Source organism: Oncorhynchus nerka, linkage group LG27, assembly GCF_034236695.1.
Source record: "Oncorhynchus nerka isolate Pitt River linkage group LG27, Oner_Uvic_2.0, whole genome shotgun sequence".
Classification (NCBI taxonomy): domain Eukaryota; kingdom Metazoa; phylum Chordata; class Actinopteri; order Salmoniformes; family Salmonidae; genus Oncorhynchus; species Oncorhynchus nerka.
Genome location: NC_088422.1, coordinates 71,731,696 through 71,741,648, shown reverse-complemented (window position 1 = coordinate 71,741,648; position 9,953 = coordinate 71,731,696). Strand labels below are relative to the sequence as shown.

Here is a 9,953-nt window from a genome sequence, read left to right as displayed (position 1 = left end):
GCATAACAAAGAGAAAGAAGAATCATCTCCCAGTATCTTTCTTTACCCTGATTTCAGAAGCTTGTGTTCATTACAGAGCACCCCTGGGAGTTCACACTCGCTTTGGTAAACCTTTGAAAACCCTCTTCAAGAAGTAGACACCAGGATTGTCCTGACAGCTTCTGCTAATGAAGACTTTTCTTGGTATTCACAAATGGCTATGTTCCAGGCTCTTTGTTGTGAATAGCTTGAAAATAAATAATCGAACTCTAGTCATCTTTAGTGAACAGAAACGGAGTAAAGGCAAAACGAGGCAAGAATTCAATGAAGTCAATATTTTTTTTGAGGGAATACCACATGCACCAAAAAAATATAATCACTTGAAATATTCAAAAGAACATAAATCTAAAAAAAAATGTAATCGTTTTTTCAAAGGCAAACAAAACATGTACAAAACCAATACAAAAATATATATAAAAACACATTTTGTGGACACATCGACTTGCACAACATGTTCCCAAAACAGAACATTTTTGGTCCAACCATTTTCTTCGATAAAGTATCTTGACCACATAGGCTACCTGTTCTACTGGATGCATCATTCCAAAGAAAACATAGAAATGCAGGTTAGACTGGTATGAGACATTTCAAGGCCAGCTGTGCCTCAGACATTATCAGATCCTACATAATCAGGTATTCATTTTTAGTTTAACACCAGGTGTAAATGGGGTCTAAGTATAGATGCCGGAGAGGCAAGACTACATTTTCTTCAAACCCCTGCAGAGTGAAACAGCGTATGCACGGCTAGCCTTCACAGCAGTCCCCAGGTAAAAACACAGTCACACAATCTACTGTATTTAGTCACTTCTGGTTAGACAGTGTCAGGAAAATTACACAAAAAAGGCATTTTAACTCCTAACAAACTGCATGATAATGTTTTTATTTAAATAGTGAAACTAATATGAAATGTATTTTTTATTTCAAATAACTTGAATCAGCAGTACATGAGTTGTGCTGTCCTAAAAATACATTAGATCAGGGACCCAGGGAAATGTGACCAAATGTTGTCCTCATTTGAACAGATTAACTGTTGACAATTATTTAAAAAAAGAATCACAGCACCAATCAAAAGATATCAAATAAATTTAATTTTCATCCAAACAGGGACCAAATGTGCCCTTATTAAATAATGAAAGTTGCAATGTCCAAAAACAACCCTATCCCACTTCTGTGATACAGATCTGAAGGGACCAGATGGGATTAAGTTTATGGGGGGCTTCCACCCATACACTTCCTTCATATCTGTCAACACTGATGGGGTAGGGGCTAGAGAAATTAGCTAGTCAGTGCTTATTTTCAGGCCAGGATATCGTACAATCCACTCGAGACACCCAGAGCCCCCTCTGTTGACCCCAGCTAAGCCTCCATGAGCAGGTGCAGCCGTTGATGGACGATGGCTGAGTTCTTGGTCCACAGGAACTCTTGTCAGCTCTCCTTTGAGAAGCTCCATGGGAACAAACTGCAGTACCTGTCTCTGACCAACAGGAGGCAGAATGTCAGTGTCCTCCTCCCCAATGGCCAGGCAGCCCATATGCTCCTGCACGTCACCGAGGTGGGGAAGGAGTCGAGCGGTAGCTCGACAGAACCCCACACATTCCAGCACCGCCCCCGCAGCACCTGGAGGAGAAGGACACCTTAAGGTGATGGAGGTTGGACGGTTGCCGCGGGTAAAGGTGGAGAGGGGCAGGAGGAGGGCGTCGCCAGGTCCCATGCGGTGCAGGGAGAGCAGGACGCAGCCCAGCAGGTCTCTCTGATATTGTAGCTCCCCGTCATGCAGAGTGGTGCGGGCCGTAGGTGGTAACGAGGGCTCCGAACGGAACTCCAGCGCCAACCCCCCAGCTTACTCCTCACAATCCCCCCCAATAGGGCTGCCACCTCAGAGAGGATGGAGGTGGTACAAACCATTGGGCAGGAGCTACAGGGAGGGACCAGAGTCCAGGCAGGGCATGCCTGCTCCAATGCTTCATTGAGGTGGTTCAACAAACCCCCATCACAGAATGGTGAGTTCCTGACTACAGGGAGGGTCGCCCCCACTATCACAAACCAGGTGTCCATATGACATTCTGCCAGCGGCCCTGCCAGCACACAGCATGCCCCCGTGCCCTTCCACCCAGGCAGCGTTGTGGCCCTTCCCATCACGCTCCTTCCAGCCCAGGGCCTGCAGCTCTCTCTTCTGGCCCAGGGGCCACCGACCCGTAACGCTGCAACACGCTGGGGCCACTGTTACGAGACAACCAGCGGGCCCGCGGCAGAGAACTCACCTACACACAGGAATAGGAAGAACAGCTCAAGCCTGGCTTGAAATTTTATATGCAGAAGTTTGTATTAAACAATTCACTGATACTAAATGACAGATCCACCAAAATGAAATCGAGGATGTGGCCATCAGTCACTGAATATCTCATATTATACTCATCAAATTATTCTGAAATTGTAGATAATTATTATCCTAGCACTTTATGTCCAACTAATGGTCAAAGGGCATCAGCAAACTTTTAGCACTCTATAGGCTTCGCTATCTACGTTAATTAACTTTGCACATTTGCCACTCTTACCTGGAAGCGCTGCAGGTACTCGTGAGCAGTGCAGTCCCTGATGTTTTCCAGTCATTGCCTCTGCTTCTCATTGAGGCCCTCAAACAATTTCAGGTTTTCCCCAATCGTCCTTGTCTGTAGGGCATGGAAGTAGGAGCACGCCTGCTCATGTTGCGCCAGGAACGACTGCGGGAGGAGCTGGCTGGGGAATAGGGCTTCACGGGCAGCCAGGTCCGGCCAGAAGTGACAGATCAGCTTGGACAGAAAGGGCCTCACAGCCTTCCTACCATCGTAGTGAAGACAGACGACGTACACCTCAGAGTTCCCTGCTTTGCTGGTGGCCGGTTTGAAGACGCTGACGGAGCGGAAGCAGCAGTTTAACAGGTAGAGCAGGCAGAGGGAGGAGTGCTCGTACAGAGTGAACAGCTTTAGTACAAACGAGCCTCCTGGGCCCAGAAGGAAGAGTGCGGCCGCAGCCTTGCAGTAGTGCAACGACACCACCAGGGCCTCCTGCTCATCAGGGTTCCCCTGACAGTCAAACTCCCGTCTGCCGTCACCACATCAATACTGAGCATGTTACCAACAAAGCCCTGCAGCTCGAGCAGGTGCCTCTGGCTCATGATGTCGCCTGTGTTGTCCGAGCCAAAGAACCACCAGGGCAGCGTGTTGGCAATGAGGCGGTCGTCTGTGGTGGTGGTGCCCCCTCCGTTGGTTTCGTGATAGGGGTTGAGTGTGTTGGCTGCCCAACTCCAGTCACAGTAGCACGTGTGCTCGCTAGTTTTGAGGTAGTGGTTCAGAGCGGCAATGAAAGACCCTGGAGCCTCACACAGGTGAACAACTCCTCCTATGGCAGAAGGTTGAAGGTGCCCAGGATCTCATAGAATGTGCACCAGGCCTGAGTGCAGATCTCGGCATTGGCAGCGGTTCGCACAGTACCAATGACCTTCCCGGCACGGTTGGTGGAATTGGTATGTTGGTGCTAGACTTCCAGATCCTTATTGCTAAGTCGGTTCTTCACCTCATTTAGTGACATCTTCAGGATCTGCAGGAGGATGTGGTCCTGGGCCGGGTGTCTCAGTGCTTCGCTGGGGTAAGGGATATACCACTCCCCATTTGCCGGTTTGACATATGTCCTGACTTTATTGAAGAGTTCTCTGACCTCCGTAACCACTTCCGGGTCAAAGGCTTCCACATCGGTGGGCTGCTGTCTGACAGGTTTCCTCCTCGCTCCCCAGCCCCAACTTATCCTCTCCACTGGACACCCAGCCCCAACTCATCCTCTCCACTGACATCCACAACACTATGCAATGCATGCCCTGCAAAATGTAGATTATATCAGGTAAATGTATTTTATTTACACCCGTATTTGTTGACTTTTTAGTTTATATGCATTAATGCCCGGTCCCAGCTCTGCGTAACTACTGCCGTCACTCTATATATGCATGGGCAGCAGTTGATTACTGATTCATATGTCCAGCTACATTGTTGTTAATGTGATTTAACTATGATGGAATAGTAGGCCTTGCCTTATGTTAAATGGACATTTGGCAGTGTACATTAATCATTTTCTGGGGCGGCAGGTAGCCTAGTAGTTAGAGCGTTGGGCCAGTAACAGGTGGATCAAATCCCAGAGCTGACTGTTGTTCTGCCCCTGAATAAGGCAGTTTACCCACTGTTCCTAGGCAGTCATTGTAAAAAAGAATTTGTCCTAACTGCCTTGCCTAGTTAAAGATTTTTAAAAATCTCAAACAACAGGGTGTGTTCGTAAATTCAATCTGGAGTACCAGAGCACGCTGTAAATTCAGAGCGTTTCACTCTTGGAGCATTCAGAGCGCCACTGGACGCTCCGGCCAAAGAAGAATAGGGTTGATCCGAGCGTTCTGAACTCACAACCGCAGTCAATCACCCAAGCGAACTGGCTAACGTTGGCTAGCTACTTCCAGACACAAATGAGAGAACACCTCTGACCATTTTACTCGCCATAGCAGAGCTGGTTAGGCTGTTTTCACATTATTCAGAGCTTTGGTGACTAACTGTGCTGCTGGCAACAATTTAATCACGTTTTTTTTGCCGACGGCCATATTCAATGAATGTTGAGCGTTCGTAATTTCATCACTAATTCTGCGCCCTGTCACACTGACGAGTGCTCTGAAATCGGAGTAGAGCGGATTTACGAACGCACCCAGAGCAAGCAGGCAGGTCAGCTTGCTACACCTGACTAACCTACTAAATAAAGCTAGTTAAACGTTAGGCACATTGTATGAAATGGCTTAAGGTGAAATAATTTATTTAAATTGTATTGCTGGCTATAATACATATTTAAGGGATACATAAATGAGCAAGTTGTTTAAATGGTCACACTCCTCACACAGGCCAGGACATGCTTCTGTGAGTTGCTAACAGCACATGTGTCCCTCTCCTTGCAGGTGCAGCGGCATAGTCCAGGTTGCTAAACAGGAGACTACGGGTCGCCTTTTAGGCCTAAACGAATTTCGTTAGCTACCTACGCTAGTTTCTCTAGCGTCAAGGAACATCTCCATCTCTGAATAACATTAACTAGCTACTATACCTTGCTTGTTTACTGTTAAAACACTTCCATAACAGGCACACTATTACAACGCTTACGGTTGTTACCTTTTGTTTGTAACTTTAAAAAGTTTACCGCCGTAATAATACTAACTTTGTTCCATGGTCGTAAACTACACAACTCTGATTCCTACCTAGCAAATTATAAATCAGCTAACATCCTTTTTAGCTAAGCACAGCTGGCTTCTCGGCAGACACTTCCCTGCAGCTGTGTGTGGTTTGTCCCGAGAGTGAAACAGATGTACCCCAGAATATATATATATTATTACATGTTTTTTTTTTTTTTTTTTTTTGTATTATTCTTCTTCGGTGAGGTTTAACGGCGGTTGGCATTCAATATGTTGCATTACCGCCCCCAAATGAACTATAGATCCATTACACTTTAGGATACTAGATTGAAAAGGGAATCAGAAAAAAAAAAAAAAAATGTTTTATTACCCCATCAACTAACTTAATACTCATCAAAACCCATCACCTTATTCCACTTCTTTAACCCTCTCGGATCCTACCTCAGGCCAACAGCCTGGGAAGATGGGACACTGCTCCTCAACACACCCTGTAACTCTTCTGAAGTTAAATCTCATATACCCAAATACTTCTCTGCAGTTGCCACCACAACATATATTTTCTGTGATGTACTTACCATTTCTGCGGTAGAGTTGATAACCATTACTATGAATGCTAAGAAGCTAACCTTACTGAAGCATAACTCACTGATTGGCCTATCTGTCTATACTTGCACAAATCTACTACTCACTGGGATCCTCTCAGGATCCCTCACCCTTGACCCATCCTCATCCACTTTAGTCACTGCCTCAGCATATGACACCCTCTGCACTACTCTGACCCTGGCCACCTCAACCTGCCTCTCTAGCACCCGATCGAGACTCCCGATCCCCAGCAACATGAGCACCCCTACAATTGACAAACTTTATCCACCAAATCTTCACAATCCTCAGTCACATGAATCTCCCTCCTACACACTGGGGCAACATGACCATAAACGTTGCTCCTGATTACAGCGCAGTAGATTCTGCACAAAATCTCTAACAGGATAACCGATATATCCTAAAAATCACTTTGTCTGGTAGAGACTGACAATGACTCCACTGTTTCACCATGATCCCCAATGGGTGTGCGTGGCACCAAACGGCAGGCATCACAAACACCAGGAATGTTCAACTTCAATTGCTACACCTCCACACTTAACACTACCACATAAATCACTCCTTTCAATGGTGCCCTATTCCTAAGAGTAAAGCAAGAAACAGATCTTGACCCAAGTTGCGTGACACGAAGCACCTTCTCACTCTGGTCATACGTAACATAAACAAAATTCACAAGTCCACTGCAGGTTACCTTTAATTGACTTAAGATTCTTCTTCTTAGGGATTGGGTTGGTGGATCACATCTGACTTTTAAGGTGCATACACCTCCACCTACTGTACTGGAGGGTGAGGCCAGGCACAGCCTAACTACACAAAATTGTTCCTTAGTCCTGTTCCTCTAAGAAAGTGAAATAGAACCCTAAACACCACTTCCCTCCCCCCACTACACCACCCAAACCTGTCCAGCCTCTCTAACCCTTTCACACAATCTCTCCCTATCTTCGATATATAATTCCCAAATTATATCAACACATGCTCCACCGTTTCTTCCACCAAACAGTCATCACACAGACCTGTTTCATGTCTCCTTATCACAATGTGGCATTCAAACCTGTATGCCCAAACCGTAGTCTACTCCACAGAACTTCTTCTCACCTACATCCCATACTCCCTACTTCTTCCTTTACTGATCGTTGCACGTGATAAAATTGGCTCCCCTTACTACTAGCATCCCACTTCCTTTGCCAAAAATCGAGCCCTTTTATTCGAGGACTTGAATTCCCTGCGGCCCAGCGGGACCTGAATATATACCCCCTCTCGCCTCACAGCACTCTTAGCCAACACATCAGCCTTCTCATTACTCTCCACACGCACATGGGTGAGAACCCAGCAAAAGCTTACCACCACTCACATCCTCTCCAATCCCATTAACAGCAACATCATCTCCTTAAGCAAGTCTCCCCTATCTGACCTCTTCACACTACTCAACACTGCAGCCAAATCAGAGCGGATCACAATTCTGAATGTTTCACCTCCTCCACCCATTTCAAACCTATAATCAAGGCCATCAACTCGGCCCGCATACACTGACACATAATCAGTTATCTGCTTGAATAGTCTAACTTTGTTCTTCTTCTTTAAATGTGTATTGGCGGATTGCAACCATGATGTGCATAGACTGCCACCTACTGTACTGGAGTGTGAGGCCATTCAAGGCCTCCCTATTCATCTATTCCTCTTATCTAGCTCTGTGTTTCCACCTACTGTTCTGGAGTGTGAGTTCATTACACTTCTTAGAAAAATTGCAATACCAACTTACTTACTTATTAGGCTATATCTAAGCTTACATCTTATCACTTTTTGCTTTTCCACCATATCCATCTGTATTTTGTGCATTTTATAACCAATAAATCCAGTCTGTGAACCTCATCCAGACAAACACCCACACAAAACCAATAGTTTTAATCCATGTTTGCAACATAACATTTTGAAAAGATTGGATAACGACTACCTTACGCTGCCTGGTTGGCAATGGGCGGTGCTTGACTTGGTCTGAAATAGGTGTCGGTATTATTTTTGGGTCCCGGTACTGTTTGTATTTAGGTGCTGGAACTTTAAGCCAATATTTAAGGTGTCGGAACTCAAGCTGTAGAACATTTGAGGTGCTAGTACAGTTCCTATGAGCTTGGGCCCGAGTTAAGCATGGGCAATGGGGCCATTAGGGAAATCCCACACTAAATAGAACTTATCCAGAACCAATTAAGTGAAGTCTGACCTAAGTCCTTCTCTGACTGTACCGAACCATTGGGAAACCAGCAATCCACAACTTTACCCCCATCCCCCAACGTCTCAGTCTGAAGAGTGGAGCTGCGGGTGATGTAATGGCCTTAATTTGACATAATAATGGTTAGTTTATTAGTCTGAGAGAACAACATGAGAACTGTGTGCATTCTACCCATACTGCCCTGAGGCGTGTACATCTGTGCTCTGTCTCTCACTATGTTCCCATATTACTACTGCTGTAACTGTGATAAGAGTTAGACATCTTAGAAATTACTACATTTAGAGACACTTATGCCAGTAATGCCACAATGGGGTCGAAAGAGTTGGAATTATTGTACATTTAAAAACGTTTATTCACTAACCAAAATTATATTGTTTATTTGTGACATGCTTTAGCTTGAGGTAGTCTCAGCCTTCTCTTCACACTTGGAGATGCCATTCTCCTATTCAGACCATTTTAGAAAAGTAAACACAAAATTATTTGTGCGAAATTCCTTTATTGCCAAAGTAGACCTGCTAACAAGTTATTTGTCTGCCACTTTCTATTTTTCTTGCTTTATTGTGTTTCCCTCTCTAGAGAGATGTTTCATTCTTCCTCTATAACAATGTGTTTGTAGTTGTCTATGTCAGTGATATCGATGTCTCTTCATGATGTCACTATCATTGTGTGTGTGTGTGTGTTAGAGGGAGCAGTGTGTTGGTACTGTAACACACGACAACAGAGACACTGCTGCTGAATGCTGGGAACAGGGCGGAACTTTTGATGCCGTCATACACTACATGGCCAAAAGTATGTGGACACCTGCTCGTCGAACATCTCATTCCAAAATCATGGGCATTCATATGGAGTTGGTCCCCCTTTGCTGCTATAACAGCCTCAACTATTTTGGGAAGGCTTTCCACTAGATGATGGAACATTGCTACAGGAAATTGCTTCCATTCAGCCACAAAAGCATTAGTGAGGTCGGGCACTGATTTTGAGTGATTAGGCCTGGCTCGCAGTCAGCGTTCCAATTAATCCCAAGGGTGGTCGATGTGGTTGAGGTCAGAGCTCTGTGCAGGCCAGTGAAGTTCTTCCACACCAATCTCGACTTACCATTTCTGTATGGACCACGCTTTGTGCATGGGGGCATTGTCATGCTGAAACAGGAAAGGGCCTTCCCCAAACTGTTGCCACAAAGTTGGAAGCACAGAATTGTCTAGAATGTCATTGTATGCTGTAGCGTTAAGATTTCCCTTCACTGGAACTAAGGGGCCTGAACCATGACAAACAGCCCCAGACCATGATTCCTCCTCCACCAAACTGTACAGTTGGCACTATGCATTGGGGCAGGTAGCTTTGGTGAAATATACTGTAATTCATCACTCCAGAGAACAGGTCTCCAGAGTACAATGGCAGCGAACTTTATACCACTCCATCCAACACTTGGCATTGTACATGGTGATCTTAGGCTTTTGTGCGGCTGTTTGGCCATGGAAACCCATTTCATTAAGATCCTGACGAACAGTTATTGTGCAGAATTTGCTTCCAGAGTCAGTTTGGAACTTGGTAGTGAGTGTTGAGGACAGATGATTTTTACTGTCCCATTCTGTGAGCTTGTGTGACCTACCACTTCACGGCTGAGCCGTTGTTGCTCTTAAACATTTCCACTTCACAATAACAGCACTTACAGTTAACCAGGGCAGCTCTAGCAGGGCAGAAATTTGACGAACTGACTTGTTGGAAAGAATGCATCCTATGACGGTGTCATGTTGCAAGTCCCTGAGCGTTTCAGTTTTATACCTGTCAGCAAAGAGTGTGGCTGAAATAACCAAATCCACAAATTTGAAGGGGTGTCCACATACTTTTGTATATATGGTGTATTGTAATGTAGTGGCAGCAAGAGACAAACACACGTTCCAT

General features: G+C 45.3%; 1 pseudogene; it reads right to left on the bottom strand.

Annotated features, from left to right (window-relative positions):
- Positions 1–1,104: 1,104 nt before the first annotated feature.
- Positions 1,105–5,263, bottom strand: LOC115112543 (cap-specific mRNA (nucleoside-2'-O-)-methyltransferase 2-like; annotated as a pseudogene).
- Positions 5,264–9,953: the final 4,690 nt, after the last annotated feature.